Genomic DNA, 21,857 nt, shown 5'->3' on the forward strand with positions numbered 1-21,857 from the left:
TTGAGATTTGAAAAAAGTAGTCAAAACATCATTTTTCTCAAAAGTCGAATTCGTTTTAAATAGTGACCGTGTGGAAGTTTACTCTTCTACTCTCTTAAAAATATTCAGTAAATGAACAGTGAAAGCCAGGTTTCCGGGAGGGATGTTTAAAGCAGTAAAGGGACGTCTGGGCGGTTGGAAGTTCCTTTGACTTCTCAGTATAAATTTACCTCTCGGTTCTGATGTGGTTTAGGACACTGGGAGGCTGGGTGGAAAGGGCTGAGGGAAACCTCCACAGTCTCTTGGTGAGAAAGAGACAAGACCCGGCTAGAGAAACGGGGCTTGTAACTGTCACATGATCGGTCTCCCCGTCATGCCAGATTTTAAATTTATGTGGGTAAGGAGGCTACGGAGGGGGTGTTCAAAAGATAGAACTGCACCTCTTTTGTGGTTTTTCAAGGATGAGAGGATGGTGACCCTCCAGACTCTCAGGACCTGAAGGGATCTCCCCCGAGACATGGCACTCACCAGAGACGGGCCGGGCCGGGCCAGCCCCGACCCAGCTCAGCTCCTGACAGGTGGGGGGTTTACCACATTCATCTAGTCTGCCCACAAAAGGAAGGCTGGTCTCTCTTTGGTGGGATATGTCATCTGGAGCCTGTGTACTACTTTTATATACAATGTCTGGCATGAAATAAAAAATAGCCAGACATGCAAGAAATAGGAGAGAGAGAAATTTCATAATGAAAAGAAAGACCCGCCATAATTCTGTTTGGAGTCATTTCCCTTGAATCTTAAAAACTTCCTTTAGAATGTGTTCAAAATACGTACCACTGAAATTACTAGAACTAAAATCAGATAGACAAAATCGCGCGACAGTGGTGATTTATTAAAAAATCTTTGAAATAAAACCAAAATAAGGTACCTGTTTTAAGTGTATAGTTCAGTGAATTTTGACAAACGTATACACCCATGAACGATGATTGACAGTTTTCACCATCCCCCAGATTTTCTTGGCGATCAAGCTCTCCCATCAACTCTGGCTCCAATCTTTTTTTTTTTTTTTTATCGCTAACTTCTCTCTTCTAGAAATTCGTATACTGCACGGATTCACACGACATGTGCTCTTGTGTCTCGCTTCTTTCGATAAGCACGACGTTTTCGAGATTCATCTGTGTTATCCGTGGTGTCATAGTAACTCATCATTGGATATTCTGCAGTTCGTTTAGACATTCACCCGTTGACGGATATTTGGGTCGATCCGAGTTTTGAGCTATTGAGAATAAAGCCGTTATGATTATCCCTGTGTAAATTGTGGTATAGACACTTTTTTTTTTTTATTTCTCTTGGGAAAAGATGAGGAGCGGAATTCTCATTTCAAATGCTAAGTTCACGTTTAGCTCTCTAAGGCGTCACGTCATTTTCCAGAGCAGTGGTACCATGCACTTCCTGCCAGCGATAAATGCGCGTTCTGGCTCCTCTGATTGTCACTGGCCATGCTCGGCCTTTTCTCTCTCGGCCATCCTCATGGACGAGTGTTACTATCTCATCGTGTCCTTAGTTCATGGTCCCTTAACACCCAATGAGGCCGACCATGCGTATGTGCATTTATTGGCCATTCAAATTTCTCTTATGTTTGGTACATACTTGTTCAAAAAGTTTTGCCCACTTTTAAAGGGGTTGTTTATACTCTTCTAAGTGGTCATAGTTATGTGTGTATTCTAGATATAAATCCTTTCTATTGCCAACATCTCCCCCACTCTGTGGCTTAACTTTATATTTCTTAATTGTATCTTTCGATGAGCAGAAGTTTAAAACTTTGGAATTCAGTTGATCAAACAGTACTTCGTGTTCTACAGTCTATCATTTTCCACCCTTTAACTTTGAACCTGTCTGCGTTTTTATGTTAAAAGTGTATTTCTTGCTGACAGCATACAATTAAGTCTTGTCTTTCACACAGTCTGACTATCTCTGATATCGATTTGGATCATTCGCATCTAATGGGATTATTGATGCAGTTAGCTTTATCGAAGGGGTTGCTATTTATTTTCTACTCTTCCATCTGTTTTTATATTCACTTTTTCTACTTTGTTTTGGATTAATGTAGGGTTTTTTTTTAAGTATTCCGTTTTTTTTTCTGCGCCCTTTTCTCTTTGTTTCGTCTTCATCGATTGGTTGATTCATTGATCGGTGGTGCATGTGTGAGGCATAGCCTTTCGCATCTGACCACAGAGTCAGAAAATGATTTGACTGTGTATTTTCTCAGTTCTCCCAAGAATGATACATAACCAACACCACTTAAGTACATAAGAAAGAAGTTAATTTATTATGTACAACGGACATCTTAAGACATTATAGCTTAATCTCTGGAGGAAACCAGACTGAGGAAGGCTATGGAATTTACAATATGCTTCTTTAACTTATTCATAGCCTACTGTCAAATGATATTTTACAGTGGTGGGAGAATTAAAAAATGCCTTTGGCCTAGAATCTTCATCCTTCCGTGAACCAGCCACGTTGAAGTATTAATGTAATGGTGGTCTCACAATCCGGAGAAGCGAGGTGGGGCGTTACCTTGCCTAAGCCACCACGGGAAAAGAGGCTTTCCTGTGCACGATTAGTCTGTCTCAAAGCATGCACGAGGGCAGGCCAGGATTCAAACACATTGCTTATTTTCCTGTCCTGTTGTACACAAATAATTTCCCTTTACCATACTCCCTAGTTTTGCTCAAAGCATAATACTTTGCCTCAGAAGATTCTCGCGAGCTAGGGATGGGATAAGACCTTCTTAATTGCCCCGAATGAGTATCTTGAGGAAAGAGTTGTATGTGACTCTTCTCTTCTTAGGAAGTAGTTTAATGACCTGTCTTGGGAAATGGCATGGGACCCTTGTCCAGGCTGTTACATTAGTCTTTTTAATCGGATTTCTACAGCTATTTAACTATCCCCACTAATCATGAAAGGCCAATTGAGTAAAAAGGGAAACGACAGTTTTGCTTAGAAAAGCTGTACAAATGTTTGTGCTTTTCCAGCACCGTGACAGCGGCAGTAAAGACAGCTGTTGTTTTATGAGCGGCATTCACAGGTTAGCACGAGCAACTGGCAACCCCGAAAGGATGGAAAGCTCCCTGGGGTGAGTGGGGGTTTTACCAACCACCACGGGAAAAGGAGTCTCTCTGTCTCCTGAAACAGCCGTGGCTCACGCTGTCCTTAAAGAGACGTTGACGTCGTGCATGCGGAAGTGTCCAGCGCGTCGAGCAGACAAAGCTGTCACCTCAGGCCTCTCTCCTCGCTCCCGAATCGTCACCCGAGCCTCGGGGTCACGCAGCGCCCAGCTTTCCACTTTGGTTTAGAGTCTGGCTTTATCCTTAATGCGCAGCCTGTCCCAACGCCATGTCCCCTGTCCCTTTGCTCCTCTCCTGTGTAAGTCACTTCTTTTCTAGCGCCATAGCCATGGGGCTCAACTGGTAGAAATTGGATGTAGTGAGCATTTCACTGTCTTAAGACTCAAAAATCTGCACAGGTTAGACATTTATAATTCTGGAAAGATACATTCTTTGGTAAGGGTATATATGTATAGCCTATCTAAAAACCCTTTTTCTTTCTTTCTAAAGTTATTTTCCAGTGGAGATTTTTAATTTAGCATAAGACGATCCTCTCCTTTGGCGGTTTTTCTTCTTAAAAAGAGCTGAGTACAAACTGGCTTTAGACAGGAGACAACTGTGCTTTTACTTTGAATTTATAGAGATCATTTCAAACTCTTAAGCCCCCTTCCACCCCCCTGCACCTTGGGCCTCTACTCATTATCCTAAGTGTCCTCATGTAAGGGGTGAGTTCTGTGTTCATTTTTATCATAATAATTTCTGTTTTTGCTCAAACTCATTTATCATTCTCAAAGTATCATAAAAGACCAATTACTTTCTAAAAAAAAAATGCTGACTTTCCGTTTTCAGCCCAAAGTCCACGAGATTGCATGCAAAAGGAGTACAGATCCAGAAGCCTATCTGTGATCACAACAGCAAGTTAGTAAGGATCACATCTGAGCCCCCACCTCGGAGAGGGGGAGTCTGGGGCTGGAGGCCGAGCTCGCAGAGTCTGGCACGGAAACAAATGTGGTGAAGCAGAGTGAACAGTTGAAATGATAAAAGCATGGGGTGGGGGGCGGGACGAGCGGGGAGGAGGGTTTGAGGAACAATAAGAGAATTAAGCCAAATGATTATTTGATTTAAGCATCAAAATTGGATGACCTCGAGAAACCCTCTGGAGAACACACTACAGATTGTTGCTTCTCCAGAGTATGTCGAAATTTTAGATAAGGCCAGGATGTTTTTATATACAATTTGGACTTGAAATTTTTCTTAAGTGGCTCAAGCTGTCCCATGGTCATGATACATGCTACCCATACATGTTCCTTAAAATTGCAAGAGATAACGTGATAAGGCGTTGGTCACAGGCTGCAAACTAAGGTTAAGGGGGCAGAGCGTTAACCATGCCTTGAAACTAGGAAAGACGTAAGAGTGTCCACAAAGTGTGACGTCTACTTGGATGAGAGGAGAGGGGACCGACGTGTTTTTGTCTTCTGAGTAGTTCTCAGTGGGCTCATAATGGTCCCCGCCTTTCCATTGCTCAGGATTTAATGCATACTTTTTGATGATTTTCCTCAAATCTTCTTGCCAACTGGTCACACCCTACAAGCCTTGATCTCACGTAAATATACGCACCCCTCCAAAAATCCACCGTTCCAGCTATACCACCCCAACGCCCCACCCCCACATTCTGTTTGCCTATCTCCAAGTTTTTGCACATTTGACTCAGAAACATGAAAGTTCTTTCCTCCCACCGGCATGCCCTGCTTTTTCTTGAAACGAGAACAGAAGACTATCTCTTCCAGAAAACCTCCCCGGATTAAATACACATTAATCTCTTTTCCAGTGTACCAGCATGTCCGGGCTGAGTGAAAGTGCTTCACACTGACATAGATTGAATGTAGTTATATTTTGGCAAGTTTTCTTCGATTCAAAGGTGGTCTTAAAAAATACATAATACATCTGTTTGCATATATAAATAAAATAACAAGAGAGTGCATTTTGTAAGCCAGTGGGTTGTTAGTACTTATTAGGTTATAGACCATCTGGTTAAAGATGGCTATTCATGAAGAAAAATTTTTAAAACCAAGGTTTCTTAACTGTTAACATTTTGGACTGGACAATTCTTTGCTGAGAGGGGCGGGGGCCGTCCCGTGCATTATGGGGTATTTAGCAGCATCCCTGGTCTCTACCCACTAGATAGATGCCAGTAGCATCCCTCGCCGAGTCACGATAATTAAAAATGTATCAAAACAGTGACACATGTCCCCTGGGGGCAAAATCATCTCAGGCAAATAACTACTAATTTCAACCTACCTGTCGAAATAGTTGCTTGTTTCGAATACTTGGTTTTATTCAGCAGACAAAGCTGAAAAGATCTGTTGGCAGAAAGCTTTGGGCCCCCTCGGCGGCTGGTCTTTTTCACCGTGGTATAGTTGTGGAGTCTCATGGAACATGCTAGCAACGTTCGTATTTCAGCAGCATTTAGGCTGTGGACGCGAGAAAGAATGACGTGCTCAGCCTATGTAGACTTTGGCATCACGGTTTTAAAGTTTACTTTTATTTTTCTGTTTAGAATTTTATTCTCCAGTCAGGTTAGTTTTGTGTGTGTATGTGTGTTTCCTATTAAAAAAGAAAAAATGAGAAGTCCTTTGTTACTAAGATCTGCAGTAAATAAAATCGAGATCTTACATCAATAGCAGAAATGCTGAAGCAGTATTTCATGTTCTAAAAATGACTTTTGACCGTGAATTATATGGAGATATGTAATTGATCATTTCTTTATAGAAATAATTTTTCTCTCCAAGTTGTTAGAGTTCAGATGTATGCTGAAATGCTTGCCACGGTTAAGGGGTAACTCTTAGCTCCGAGGTCCTGACTTTTGGGGAGCAGGAAGAGCCTCACTGATAGAATCAGCATGGATAGCAGCCACTTTGATGCCTCCCCCCTCTGCACATCACCAGGCCACCAGCACCAAGGTCCTATCAGGTGGCATGGGAGCAGGCAGGTGGAGGAAGGAGCAGCCGCCTTCCTTCTTTCCTGGGCCACCTGGGAGCTTCCCCTCTGACCCTGACTCCAGCTCTTGGCCAGCACGAGAGGACAGCATCTGTGTGTGATTTATAGCATTAAATGGTTAGAACTCCCTGTGAGGTTCGCCCAGCTGCAAAATGTTGCATGCTGACACCTTAGGGAATAGAAGGTTGCACGGGTCACAAATGAATTCACAATATTTTATCCTACGAAGGCGTAGAGAATGGGGAAAAGAGTTAAAGGGAATAATTTGAAGATGGCGAAGAGAGTGAGAGTTGATGTGGGAGAAAAAAACGCCGATTGGCAATGGCAATAAAACAGAGAGAGAGAGAGAGAGAATAATGTGGAAAATTCCAGCAGAGTGCTCATATATGGGTTATTTTTTTATTGAGAGTCAGAGTTACTTAGTAAAAAATCTGTGGGAAGGAAATGGATGTGGAGTATAGTTCTGCCGGTTAGGAGCCAGGTGACCTCGAGCAAGTCGCTTAATCTCCCTGAGTTTTTCTTCTTCACCTGTAAAGTGGGAGTCTTCATCTCTGTGGTCTCAGCAGCAAGCAGCACCTGGCACATACTAGATGGTGAACAGATTTGTCGAATGGATGAGTGAACATGAAGAAATGGGAAGAGCCAGAACGAATCTGGACTATATCTCTAGCAACTGGGGTTCTAGGTAGGAGCACCAAGGGCTGAGCCCATGGAATCCCCTTCTTCCAGTTGAAAAATATGACACTGGAAATACAGGCATCGAAGATGGACACGGGCTGTGTTTAACGTCCTGTGAACTCATTCATTGGATTATCCTTGTTTCTTCTCTCTAATGACTGTTGTGGCGTGCTGCTAATATTCATTTAGAGGTTCCCGCATGTTAATCTTCTTTATTCTTTCCTGAATCTCCGAGCATCTGTCAAAGGTTATTTTTTCTTTTGCCTGAGGAAAGCTTTTGTATTTTTTTAGTGCGATCATTTGCCTATGAGTTCTCTCAATTTTTATCCATCAGAAAATACCTTTATTTCACCTTCAATTTTGAAGGATATTTCATGGGATCTAGAACTCTAGGTGGGCATTATTTTCTTTAAGCACTGTAATATATTCCATTGTTTTCTGTGATGCCATCTGTCGATTATCGTTGCTTCTTTTAAGATGTTGTGTCTTTTTTTCCCCTTCATCTCCATTGTTCAGCAATTTTACTGTTAGGTCTAGGAGTGGTTTTTCTTTTTATTATAGTACTTGGGATTCTTGGTGTTTTAGGAATAATACGGGTCCTGATGTCTTTTGCCAGTTTGGGAGATTTTCGCGTTATTTCCTTTCGCATATTGCTTGTGCTGTGTTGGCTCTTGTCTCTTCTTCTGTGTCTCTGGCTGCACAGACGTAGACTTTCCACCATCTCCCAGATGTCTCCTGAGCTCTTTCCTAAACTTTCCGTCCTGTTGTCTCTTTATGCATCAGTTCTGCATACTTTCTTCAGTTCTGTTTTCCATGTCACTCTCTCTCTCTTTAGCTGTGTTTAAACTGCGGTCGAACCTATTTATTGTGTTGCCTTTTCCAGTTCTAGAATATTCATATGGTGGTCGTTTTCTGCTAAAATTTTTACTTTTTAACTTCTTGAACATATTCGGCGTGGTCATTTTGAAGTCTATTTGTGTTAGCTCTGTTAACTGGATCTCCTATTGATCAATTCCTATTGCCTATTGCTTTCTCTGCATTTAAATCTCATCTCGTTGGTGTCCACTTATGCCTGGTTATTTTTTGAGTGTCAGACATCATATATGAAAATTTTAAAGATAGTTTGAGACACTGATGTTATATGGCTGGTGCCTAAGCAAAGGGCACTTGTGATCAGGGACTGAGCTGGTATCAGAGTCTGTGAGGCCTAGTCTACTTCTCACTCACCCTTTCTCCTAGAACGTAGCATTTAGAGTTCCTAACCCAGAGCCCGGAGCGAGGGGTCATCAGTGTCACCTCTTAGCAGACCCTTGCTATCTAAGTTTTGTTCCCTTGGCCCTGTGAGTCTGCTGAAAGTTTTGCTGAAGTTTTCAGCCTCTCAACTGCCTCTTCTAAGATCTGCAGATGCCGTGGGTGGAACGTTAACCTCCAGTGCCAGGTTCACACCCTGGGTCTCCTTCTCTATGTGGGTCATGGACCTGTGGTTCTTCATTGCTTTGGAAACTACATCACCTTCAAACAGGGTTTGGTATCTTTTCATGGCTTTCCTAGTTGTTTTCAGTAGGAGGATGAGTCCAGATTACTCAGACTGTGGACCTGTGGTTCTTCATTGCTTTGGAAACTCTACATCGCCTTCGAATAGGGTTTGGTATCTTTTCATGGCTTTCCTAGTTTTTTCAGTAGGAGGATGAGTCCAGATTACTCAGACTATCGTTGTCAGAAGCAGAACCTCTCCATTCTTGAACCATCCATTTGGTGACTATGTAATATCGCATCGTGTGACTCCTGTGTCATTTTTTATAACCATTCTCCTGGGGCGGACGTGTGGGAGTTTTCAGACTTTTCGATATGAACTCTACTAAATGTTTTTCTGCTTATATATGTGCATGCTTTTCTGGTTATTTCCTTTAGATGAATTCTTGGGAGTGGAATTGTCGAATCGAAGATATGTATATTTTTAAGGAGTATTACAGCTACTTGCAGATTATTTCATAGAATTTACACTTCTGCCAGCTGTGCATGAAAGTGTCCATTTCTCAACACCTTAGAAACACCAGAATATTGTACTTTAATAAGCCTGACCCGGCCCCAGATAGCCACAGGGTTGGCCAAAAGAGTCATGGCTTGAAAGTTTTCAATTAGTTGAAACTATGAGTCAAAACTCATGAGATAAATTAGTAAGTAAAATGAAAAGGCCTACAGTTCAATAATAAAAAAAAAAAGCTAAGCAGGTCTAGGATGAGAGAATTTGGTACATATAATAACAGCTCATAGGATGAAGAGCTGGATGACAAGCTAATACACTCCCGGGCTGAATTTATAGACCTCAAAGGTACAGATCAGGGAGGATAAGGAGTGTCGCCCAGCTCTCAGTGAGGTGACTCATGTCTGAAATATTAAACTGTAGTTGCGTTGAAGAACCTGATCCCCCCGAGGTGGTTCAGAGCAGAGTCCCAGAATGCTGAGTGGTCTGTGACTGTGCCACACAGAGGAGAGTCACATGAACAGGGTGCATCACCCCCACAAAGGTGTGTTTGGCTGAGGGAACAATGACTTGGCATGCAAATGTAGTTCTTTTCAACAAGATAGTTAAAAATAAGGAACGGGCAGTTACCTAGCAAATATTTGATTTTTAAAAAGGTTTTGGCACAGTGTCTTGATGTTCCCCACAAACAGGGAGGGATCAGGGCCTGCTGTTGTCTCCAGTCACTGCCTTTCATGAAATCTACCTGCCAAGAGCGTGAATCATCTATAGCAGGTGCAGTGTGTAGATGCGCGGTTTCCCCACGGCGGGCATGTGTGTTTCCCTGTCGTTCAATGCTTCATCGCAGGAGTTTATCGTTAGCTTTTGTTGTCGGATGAAGAAAGATCGGCTTGCCTTCTCTCCACCCCACCCCCCATCGTTTCGTTTCTTTTGTTTTTCTTTGCAAACAGCATCCTTCTAGGATAGGCCAACAAAATGTACAGATCCAAAGGGGGCAGGCGCGTGGGTATGAGTTTTGTGGTGAGGGATAGAGCCCCCTGGAATTACTGAGAAGGAATTTATTAACCTTTCCTTCTTATTCAGATAACTGTGATGGACAGTTTGGATGAAGTTCTTAGGAGTGATTTTTTTAAAAAACAATTTCAGCAGAAGAACAGAAATAAATACCCGTGTGTGTATTTTTTGTGATTGGATGTTACGGTTTGTAACAAAATGGAAACAGAGTGAAGGGAACTGTTTTTGCGGGATTGGCGGGCAAAACATATCCTTAGACAAAGGAACAGAAGTATATTCAATGCAAAGGGCAGTGTGCTGTAACCCTTTCTGTCACCCACATCAAGCTCTCCCCACATGCCCACCCTGTCCAACTATTGATTTAAACCAGGTCATTTAATCCTCCCAGCTGGTATTATTATGATTTACAAGCGAGGAAACGGGGCCTCGGGGAGGCTAACGATCACTAAGTCACAGAGCTAGTAAGTCATGGAGCTTCGATTTGACCCCAGGTCCGTGTGATTCTAATTTATCTGAGGGGCGGGAGAGAGGCTCTAATGAAAAATGAGTTCCCGTCCGGGGTAACGCTCCCGGTGGGCATCACCGGCCACTTCATCTTCCACCAAGTCCGAATTTTCTATGTGTAAAGAATTAGCAAGGAAAGCTTTAACTGAAACTCGATGACATGCGACAGTTTTTACAGTTCCTTATTTCAGTGCACCTTTGGGTAAGATCCCGTTTTATGCTGAAGAAAAATCCATACACACGCACACACGATTTCGTTTTTACAAAATGTCTCCTAGCCCCTAACGTGACTGAAATCTTCCTGAACTATTCTCTTTGAAATTGTGGCAAATGAAAGATGTTCCAGCGGGACTTCAGGGACCCCTGTGTGACACTGTATTTCTAGAAAATAATGGGATTTTGGTTTTCATTGGTTAAAAGCTCTGTCGGTCAGTTCTGAATTATTCATGCTCATGCGCTGCATCTGTCAGCTGTCTCGTCTCTCCTTTCTCTGTTTTGCCTTTTGTCAAGTCAACATCACTTAGTTCTAAGGTCTGGTTAAACTGATTATTTGTCTAGTTATGCATCACTGTTGTGAGGGCATTCGTAAGAAAAGAGCCACTCTGCCCTGTTTCCAGCAGGACAGGGAGGGGGAGCTGGGCACTCCGGGCTGTCCTCTCAAAGGCAGAGTTGCAAACAGTCCCACTGAAGAAAAGGAGAGCACCACGGTGACCGTGGACCACATTTGTGGTGTCTACTTAGGGGCAACCAGTATTGTCCTGGTGGAAATCCTACAGTTTCTACAGTGGCCTCTTAAATGCTCTCTCATTGACACGCTAATGGTTTACTTCAAGATGGGCTCATCCAGGAAGGCTCAAAATATGCATTTGTGCTAATTCCAGCCTTGTTCTCGGCAAGGGCTGGATTTTTTATTTTGGTATAAAAGGTGTATTAAGAGTGAATTTAAATCCCTAACTTTGTCACCATGGTAACAAATTAGCTAAGATACTCATTCATCCAGTATAAGAAGATATTTTTATGACTTTGAACCTTGTAGCAAAGGTCAAGCTTGATTAGCAGGGTAGACAGCCTGCAATGAGCATAGTATCTGTGCTAAGCACGTCCAATTAAAGGAATGAGTGAGCAACATTTTATTATAAAGTATCGATCAAGTTAGTAAACCAATAATCATTGATTTTGTGCTTTGGATGTACAAGAAATCAGCGCCTAAGATATGTCGATGAATTCTCAGTGTTGGCTAAGGCTTCAGGGAGCTAGCCTAATGAGTACGCAGCCATGGACAGACCTAACTGTATTCCAGGAGGGCTTCGAAGGTCAGGGAGCATTTCGGGGGCCCTTTTGAGATGGGGAGTAAGTAGTTCAGGAGGTAGAAGAGGCAAGAGAAGGAAGGTGTGCTCACCCGTTCCTCCCACACAGATTTATAATCGCCCTGGTGGTGTTACCATTCCATTTGACTTAGACCAGAGATTGTGAATTCAAATGCCACCAGGGCCAGGCTGGCATTACGAACAAGTGAGGCTGGCCAGGCATAAGACGATGGATGGTCTTTGCCCCTTGGCCTCCACGTGCAGATACACGAGGGCACAGTTGGGCTGGGACACCTGGTGGCTTTAACTTAGTTTTAGCTCATGCTGCCACCAGAAGTGCAAGCCTGGAGTTCTATTGGTCTGATATATTTTTCCCCCAAGAAACTATATGTCCAGATTTACCTGTGAATTCTCCTCTTAGATGTTAGCAACTAAATCGAACTGAGAGCACTTGATGGCACTCATTTTGGGGCCAAATCCACAACAGCTGCAGGCTGAATGAGCCTCATGAATGACCACCCTGTGAAACTCAGCACAGGGCTTCTCAAAGTGGCCCCTGAACCAGCAGCATCAGCATCACTTGGGAGCCTGTTAGAAGTGCAGATGCCCAGGCCCGCCCAGACCTGCCGAATCGGAAACACCATGATGGGTCCCTGAAATCTGTGTTTCGACAAGCCGTCCGGGTGATTCTGATGCTCACTCAAGTTGGAGAATATTTCTTACATTTTTTTAATGCCTGCGAAAAAATGAAATGAATAATATGTCACAGTACATAAAATTATATGAAGTTCAAATTTCAGTATCCATAAATAAGGTTTTATTGGCACTTACCACCACGCTCATTCATTTACGCGTCGTCTATGGCTGTTTTTACATTGCAGTGGCAGAGTTGAGTATGGCCTACAAAGCTTAAAATATTTATTATCTGGCCCGTTACAGAAAATGTTTGTCAACCCTAGAGCATTGAGTGGGGGTGGCGGGAGAGTTGGCAGACTGAGGAGGAGGGGCGCTAAGGGTCCTCCACGTCCTACCCCGGATGATGGAGAAGGTGTAATTGGAGACCTGCATTCACACGACAGCTCAGGGAACAGCGCATGGGACTGGGTGATGAGACAGTGGGCGGAAGAGAGCTGCATGAGGACCCTGCAGCAGGAAAATGAGAACCATTATAGGAGCACCGGTCCCCGGTGCCACAATGGCCGGGGACCGCCGGCGGACGAGAAGCTAATGCCTGAGGATCTGAGGCGGAGCTGAGGCGGTGATGCCGGCGCCGGGGAGCGGCTGCAGATCCAGGTGAAGATCCTCCTGCTCACGCGCCGCTCACCTCCCACTGTGTGGCCTGCTTCCTAACAGGCCATGGACCGGTGGACCAGTACCGGTCTGTGGCCCGGGGTATGGGGACACCTGCTGTAGAGAATTTCAATGAGTTTGAGGCAAATCGAAGACAATTGCCAAGAAGCAAAATCTCGGTGGATTGAGCAAATGCTCCAGAGAATGGCAGTTTTGTGGCTTATTTTAAACATTAGAATCAAAGGAGGAGACCAGGAGGGTCATGTGAAACCCACTGGTGGTAGGTTAAGGGGGCGGGGAAAAAGTAAAATGGAGAGACACTACTTTTACATTGATGGGGACAGGATAGTTAATAGTTAACATTGACAGCACATAAGGATGGTCTGCGGGGGGCAAAATAACAGGGAGGGGCCTGTGGTCTCCTGCTCTGGTGCAGAGGTGAGGCCTGAGGGGTCTGGAGAAGAGGGTTACTCTGACATTTCACGGTATGTTAACCTTAGATGCAGAAAAACTGATAGATAAGCTCACTTAAAGTGAAGGTCGACCTTTGTCAAGGAAGCTACAGGCCTGGGATGATCCGCTTTTAGTTAGGAATTTTTATATTCGGACCAAACTTTCGGTCTCTGAGTTCATAGGGCCCACCATGCTGGCCTCCCCCATCAGGATTAGTATGCGGCCCCTTTTGGGCCCACACTTTCCCCTTTTGGTCATAAATCAATTCAAAAGGTGCATGAATGACCAGCCTCTTGGTTAGGCGATGTCATCGGTCCCGCACTACGAGGAAGACTCACTCCTGGAAGTCTTAGTGTCGTCATTTCGTCTCGCCGAAATGGCGGACCGCTGGGGACGGGGCGAGACCATAACCTCGGATGGAGGTCAGGCTGAATTTTTCTCAAAAGGGAAAGGCGGGAAAATGGGAGGCAGCCAGAGCTTATAGGCATTCGTTAAGAAACGACGTTCTGGATCATTTCTAACTTGTGAGCTCTCATGACCCAAGTTGGGCCGTCTGTCTCGCTTTACTGTATTTCGCATTTAGTATGACATTTACTCGTAGTTTGAGGTCACGCCATACACCTCTTTGGTTTTCATGATCTGATTATGAGATGGGTTCCCATTTGCTGCTCTTGTTATTGTTATTACTATATTATTATTATTATTATTATTATTGCTGCTGCTCTTGTTATTATTACTATATTATTATTATAGCTCTTGTTATTGTTATTACTATATTATTATTTTTATTTTTAATACGGCACATCTTCCCATGGGAAGCAGTCAAGTGCCATTCATTATTAATCTGATTCTTGCTAGTTGTGCAATTGAGATCTGTAACTTTAAGGTTTAATCAGGGCCGAGGCAGTAAGAACACAATGGCGTAAATTACAGTTACCCTCTAAAAATTCGCAGAGGCCGGGAGGACAGTAAGGGTTTCATGATGAATTTCCTGTGCTTCAGCGGCCATTTTTTTTTTTTTTATGACTGCTTCAGCTTCCACCTGAATTAATACAGCTAGTAGTCCTCACTGGGTTAAGGAGAAAACATGTTCCCATAATAGGATTCTAGCATTTATACATAAAATTCTCAGTGTTCCCTTCCACTAACCTTTTCCAACTTCTCTTGATCTTCTTAGTTTTTCTCTTTTCACTCAGAAATAATCAAGTTATTAGGACAAAGTCCTTCCTTTTAACTTCTCTCAAACACACGCACATCCCTTCTCTTCCTCCTGCAATAGCATTCCTCTAAGTTTCAAAAGAGAGAGTATTATTGATAATACAGAAGTTATTTTATATACTTTCAGCAGTTATTAACGGTGGGGCTGTATAAGAACAAGGTTTGAGAAAAGCCCAAAGAACATGTATAACCATTATTATGACTGATATTGTTAGCAGACAAGTAAAGACAACTTGAACAAATGGTTTTTTAAGTTTGACATCAATTCTCAGGTTTACAGGCCTTCTCGATGTCTTGGGACAGCTGTCTGCCTCTGATGTCAGTGACTTCTCATCCTCAAGGAGTCTTTGACGTGCTCGAGGTGAAGGCGAGTGTTGGGGACGGGGCCGAAGTTCACTCGCTGTTAGGCACCGTTTGGTTTTATGAGAAACACCTTTGAGTTTAGCTGCACGTGGATGAGTTAGTAACATCTGATCAGGGCCCCTCCAGCGAGGTTGGAGAGAGTCTTTAATTGATGTCTTTTTTCCAGTGGACAAAATCTCCTGGTTGTAAGGCATGGTCTTTGAAGTCTTTCTCCGGGAAATGAGTGAGTTACTAATTTATCATTGTCTCTAAGCTGGTTCATGAGTCCTTGATGATAACGCAGAATGTCTCCTCTTAGTGAGGTTGTTCATCTGTCCCTCCATCCAGATGTGCAGGGTGACCACTGAGTGAGTATTCAAAGAGGAGAAAGTCTGCGTGATGTGCAGGGTGACCACTGAGTGAGTATTCAAAGAGGAGAAAGTCTGCGTTGACTCAAAGGAGTAGGTCTCAGGTCAACAGAGCACTGTAGAGGGAGCCTTTGGCCAAGGGAGATTAGAAGCTTCTGAAAATTCACCTAGTTGGGCTTTAATCGTATCATTGATATGTCCCACCAACCCAGAGAACTGGGTGTGATAAGTACAGTGAAAATGGTGCAGAATGGGCCACATGCTACGGATGGACTGCACCATGAGCCCAGAGAAATGAGTCCCTCGGTCACTCTGCCACTCAGAGGGAATTCCTCAATATGGAAGTTTTTGTTTTTTCAATAATAATGTACCTACCATTAAGGCTGTTGTCGGCCGCGAGGGAATGCTCCAAGCCAGTGAGAAACCATACAAATCATCACTAATGCACATTTGTATCCTTGAGATGGTGGCATCTGGATGGAATCCAATTACCTTACCCCGGAGGGGTCTGAGGGGGTGGGAAATATCCTTGGGACCTGTGGAGTGATTCTCCAGGGTTATATTTAGGACAAGTAGAGCATCTGCTACACACCTTATGAGCTATAACGGGAGAAGGTTCCAGGAATATCGATGACTCCAGCAGCCATCTTTTCAGGCCCCCAGCGTTAGCTCACGCTCATGTCGAGGTGGAGGTAATTAAGCCCCTGTGGGTATGGTTGGTTTTTGATTGGGTCTGAGCCAATCAGTATCTCTTTGTCTGGCTCAAAGTTGCCCCTTTCTGTTGCCAAATTCGCTTTTGTTCTTCTGCAGCTGTCCCTTGGAACTGTAAACAAGAGTCATTTGTTGATTTCATAGGGAGTAGAAACATTCTCAGGTCTGCTTATTGGCTGCTTATTGCTGCTTGTGTAGCTGTAGCATCAGCTAAATAATAATAATTATTATTTTTTTGCTCTCATGGTGGCAGCTTTAGAATGACCTAGAATTTTGATAATTGCCAGTTGTCTCGGTTGCTGTGTGACATCTAATAATTCTGCAACCTCTGGGCTGCCTGAGGAAGTTGAGAACCTCTCTGCTTCCACCCCATTCCAAAGTTGTAAGCTTTGTACACCAGAGGTGTAGCCATTATCCGTGTAAGTATTAGCTATTTGCCCTTTGGCCATTGACAAGCTCCGGTTACAGCAATTCATTCAGCTTGCTGGGCAGACCTTATCCAGGTAAATAAGAACCTTCGATTATGCCCACTAGGGAGGTTAACGCACATCCAGCTCGGCAGTGTCCCTGTTCCCCTTTTAGACGAGGCCACCTGTAAACCAGGGTCAGGCAGTGCTATCAGTAGGAGCTTCCTGTAAGCCATTCCCAGGAGCGAAAGGAAGTCAGTAAGCAAAACGCAGTCGTGGGTGTCTCCATTCTGCAAAGAAGGCGACAAAGCTGCCGGGTTGAGACTGTCACATCGGGTTGCAGCAATATTGGGTGACGGAAGCAGGGGCGTTTCGTAAGACGGAACACTTCCGACGGATGAGAGCTCAGCGGAGAGTCAGCAGAGTGAAAAACATAAATAAAAGGGAGCCCATAGCCATTTCTTCCATTAGTTTGCGTAGCATGGCGGTAGCAGAGGTGGTGGGCAGGCAGGGAGGGAGCCTTTGGCTACTGAGTCTAACTGCTGACTACAGCGTCCTACAGACCTAGGACGATCTCGATGTTTTTGAGCTAAAACTCCAAAAGCATTTCCCTTATTTGCATGTATGTTAATAATTCAGGCATCCCAGGGCTTCGGGCAGCCCTTCCTCCAGGGCTGCTTCACCTCATTTCCCTTTGGGTTCCATTGGACCGGACCAGGTCGATCTCATTTTAATAAGACACACAGAGGCTGGGCCATTGTTGAAAACTTTGGAACCTATTCGTGACAGTATCTGGTCGGATTCAGGGATCCTCTATGCTGTTTTCTGTTTGTTTTCAGAAGAGGAAAGGATATTATTCCTCTAAGTCTCTCGGGGTTAATTAGTAGCCTATCTTTAGATACTAGATGACCAAGGTGTTTTACTTGGGGTAAACGGAATCAAAGCTGGTCCTTTGAGACTCTTTGTCCCTGTATAGCTGTCGTAACAGGTAAATTGTGTCCTCTTAAGAGTCTAATATGTCCTAGAGCATAAAAGTAAATCATGCACACATTGGAATTTCCTGGGAAATTCAACATCATTCAAATCACCTTTTAGTCTCTGAGAGAAACAGGTGGAAGTCTTTGTACATCCCTGGGGAATTACCGTCCAGGTAAATTCGTCATCTTCTCAGGTGAAAGCAAAGAGGTATTTCCTGTCTTTCCCCCCCCTACACACAGGAATTCTGGAAAAAGTACTATATAAATCTATCACTGAAAAATATTGACAATCCACAGGAATAGCGGATAATAGGGTAGATGTCTTTATTTACAACTATGAGATCCTGTGCAAATCTCCATCCTTTCTCATTGGGGTTCTTTACAGGAGAATTACAGGGGCGCATGCATGCAATTATAAGCCCCCTTTTTAAGTAACTTTATATAATGGGCTTAATTCCAGTTAGTACATCAGGTCTTAAAGGATATCGGTGAATATGAGGTAGAGGCAAACTATTGTTGATAGTTATTTTAATAGGAGCAGCTGACTTAGTCTTGTCCCAGAAAAGGCTCGAAGTTACATTGGAACATCCAGTAATAAATGTTCAGTCTCAAGATTAGTTTCCTCGTGTGGAGATTCCTTTAAAATCATTGTTCTCCAAGTTAGTTCAGTATCTGATTCATTGAGTTCTAAGTACATTTCACCCTCTGGGAAAAGGATCATGGGCGTCATTGGTTTCAGGTGAATTGGAGCAGATTTGACTCGTAATAATGTGTGTTGCCCCATAACGTTCTGATTTAAAAACAGACATGGGTCGATCAGCTGTCCCTACCATTTGTGCAGAAGCTTAGACCAAGGGAGGGGGCAGCTTAATCGGGTGGGGTTAAGAACAGATAAAGTGTCCCCAGCATCTTCAAGGGCCTCCGTAGTTTCCCTATGTATGGCGATTTCAATTTCTTCTAACGTATTAGTAAGAAGAGGAACACCCTCATGTGTAGTTCTGGGAGCAGCCCTATGCGTGCTTCTGTTTGTTTTCTGCTTCTAAATCCCATTTCAGTTTCCTGCAATCTTTCTTAAGGTGACCTGACGTTTTACAATAAAAGCAGAGTCATCGACAGGAGTGTCCGGCAAACCTTACTGAATAATCCTGTTGCTTTGTTCTCGGAAGCCAGGCGGTGTGTTCACCGGAAGAGATCAGAAGAGCCAGGATCACGTGTTCTAACACTTAAATCAGATTCCTTTGCGAACCCATCAGGGTCCTGGAGACTGTCAGGGACTCTTTAGTTAGATGCCTTCGTTCCATCCTCGTCCAAGGAGAGGCGACACCGGCTGGTTCTCCTTGGCCCGAGACCGGCTATTCTCTAAAGGGAGCTGCCAGAATTTCTGTTTGTTTGTTTGTTTGTTTCTGAGGATATTGTATAGTGGGTTGAAGTGTGCTGCTTTGGGTTGAGCTCCAAGGGGCTGTCACCTCCCAAGTCATTCCAACCCTCTTAAGTGACTCAGTTTCTCTCCCGGGCTGTCTCATACAACCATGAGAACTCAGAGTACTAAGTAACCAGCCTTAATGTGCATGTCCCTGGATGAGTCAATTATGGAGTCCTGCTTGTCCTGTGGGGGATGACCCTCTGACATCTCCACGTAGATTCTTAGTCACCTAAGAATACCCCTGGTTCAAGCTGGAGGCGGTAAATGCCCTTATCTTCGGAGCTGAACAAGTCTAGACTCTTTTATCCAACCAAAGGTTTTGGTCGGATTCTCAGTAAGCAATTCCAATCAAAAAGCCCAAATTAAAAACCAGCCGCCATGTCTTCCCTCCTGTCCCTGAGTTATCTCAAGCCTTATCCTTAGCCTGGGTTATCTCGATTCTTAATCTTTAGTGCCACCTCGAGGATTTTTTCCCTCTAAGAACAGCCCACATACAGTCAGGGCCTCTTACCTGAAAACATGGAGGTCCAGAATTCCAAGAAAAAAACCCCTTGAATTCACCCGATGCAAAGCGAGGGGCGAGTGCGGCACAAATTGGTCACAAGTGCCAGAAAGCAAAATCTCAACGGATTAGAAGGCGCCCCGAAGAAGGTCAGGTTTGCGGCTTATTTCATACACTAGAATCACAGGGGGAGATGTAAGAAGGTGTGAGATCCAGCAGTGGCAGGTTAAGGGGGCGGGAGAAAGCAAAGGGGGGACATGTCTGGGGTCGGATGGAAAGAGAGCAAGTATTCTGGGAACGAAGGATTCTGTGGCCTCCTGCTCCAGTGCTGTGGCTGTGCCCTCAGGAGTTCAGGAAAGGAGGTCACTCTGACATTTCAAAGGTATGTGATCTTAGATGCGAGAAGATAGACTCACTTAACGTAAAGACTGACCTTTGTCAAGGAAGCCACAGGCCTAGGATGCGACTACCCGCCATGACCCGCTTGTAGTCAGGGATTTCTATCTTCAAACCAGCCTGTAAGGTTACTTTCAGGCTCTGAAGTTGTAGGGCCGCCGTGCTGGCTTCCCCTGGGCTTGTCAGGTTTAGTACGTGGCCCCTTTTTCATCCACAAAAGAATTCTGGAGCTGCTCCAGAGGACAGAGGATGAGAGGCGCGCGTGGGGCGGTGCTGGGGGACACATGAAACGTGGCGAATTTTAAACCGTTAGCATCAGAAGCGCTGGCACAATGTCCATTGGACGAGTCTTGTGGGGTATTTGCATCACACGTGTTAGGCTCGAGAAAGGTCGGAGCTAGAGATTTGGAATGGAGGGGGTTCTTTTAGATAGGGGACAAAGTTTTCCATACCTGTCATTAGATTTATGACTGGCTATCATTAGATTATGACACAATCTTAACAGGAAGAGAGTTGGACCTAAGTCTTCATTCAGCAAAGTCTACCGATCGAGGACCTCTGTGTCCCAGAGCCAAACCAGGGGGCGCAAAGTCCTGCGAGCCCAGTGAAGCGGAGTCCACGAGGTGGCCCTCTGATAGGTCGCTTGTCTTCTCGACGTGCTCCTCTCGAGTCCCAGGTGGCAGGGCTGCCTCTGTGCCCCCGCAGCCCCTTATCCTGGGGCGCCCCGTTCTCCCGACTGTGGGCAGGCGGCCCTCAGCCCAGCCCTGTGTCTTTCCTCCCTCCTGCCCTTTCCCTTGTGATTCTGAGGCCCAAACAGCCCGAGGAACAACATGACAGGCAGGCGATGGAGGAGCTGGCAGTCATACTCCAATTTTTGTCTGAAGCTGTGGAATATGACTTCTCGAAGATCTCCAGGAGGCTTTTAGCATGAGTTTTCATTGAGCAATGAGGGTGTGTTTTGTAAAATGTCAGCAATTCGCTGTGATACGGTTTGTAATACAAAAACGTGTTTGCCGAGGCTTCAGCTAGTATTACTTGGCAGAGCTTCTGTGATCGATAGCAGGATCACTTTTTAAAAGGTTTATTATATTCTGCTAATGTTTATTCCAAAGAGATTACAGTGCTGCATGAAGAATAGCCCTCGGTCAGCATACGAAGAGGAGATTCTCTCTAGAAGGCTGTTTGCGTGCAAAAAACTCACAACTTAAGCTGTTAACTTCCTCTGACTGACAGTTTTGAAATGGCATTGTAGGGGGAAAAAAAATGGTACATGAATGTTTCCAGACATCGGATTAGTTAGATAAATGAACTTTGAGTTGGAAACCAAGCTTTCTAGTTAACAAGGACAGTGCGTGCTGCTTCACGCACGGCTGTGTCTCGTAAGACTAGGCAAGCCGTTCTAGAGAAGCAATGCCCTGTGCCATTTTCCAATATTGTAATGTCCCTGATGGTCCCAGCAAGCCAGTCTTGGAAAGTATGATCTTTAAAATATTTCACTGCAGAATGAAGCGCATTCACATATTTCGTGCTGCACCCACATGGGTCTCTCAGAAGCTTCTATCTCCTTCTTTAATACTGGTCATACACACACGAGCTCTCCTTCCCATAAGAAAGAAGGGAAGAGCCACGTTTTCAGTCACATCCCCAGGAAGTGGCCCCACACCTGAGCCATAAAACAGGCCCCCCAGCTAACAAATGTGTAATAATTCTTTTGGAAAGCTTGTATGCTTAAAAAGGAAAAAAAAAAACAGACTCATTTATGATGCCCATTTAGATCTAAATACAAAAAAGCACAGAAGGGTTGCGTTTTGGGTAAATAACAATAAACAATAAGCGACCTGGTCTTTCGTCACTGTCACGCCGCGAAGCAGCAGTTCCGCGTGGGGCAGGATCTCTGTCATAAACGCGCATTTTCATTGCGTCACGCGTGGTGGTTTCTGAGCTGACCTTCCGCCCTGAGGATCTCACGGCAGCCTCTTTCTGACTGTCAGTTTCCCGTCGCTGCAGTGACAAACTCCCACCGTCCCAGCGGCGTACGACGGCGCCCACTCATCATCCGTCTGTCGTGAAGGTCAGAAGTCCAGTGGCCTGGCCGGGTTCTCTGCTGCACATCTCACCAGGCGAAAATCAGGGCGTGAAGGCATCAGGAGAGGGTGTGTTTCTTGCTCATCTGAGATGTTGGCTGAATTCAGCTCTTTAAGGT

The 21,857-nt window shown here is 44.4% G+C and overlaps 1 protein-coding gene across 1 annotated transcript in view; it reads left to right on the plus strand.

Annotated features, from left to right (window-relative positions):
• The window catches only part of ADAM12 (ADAM metallopeptidase domain 12), a 270,213-nt gene that overhangs the window by 18,116 nt on the left and 230,240 nt on the right, over positions 1–21,857 (plus strand). The window lies entirely within an intron of this gene.

The sequence above is a fragment of the Pteropus alecto genome, unplaced genomic scaffold, assembly GCF_000325575.1.
Source record: "Pteropus alecto unplaced genomic scaffold, ASM32557v1 scaffold74, whole genome shotgun sequence".
NCBI lineage: Eukaryota > Metazoa > Chordata > Mammalia > Chiroptera > Pteropodidae > Pteropus > Pteropus alecto.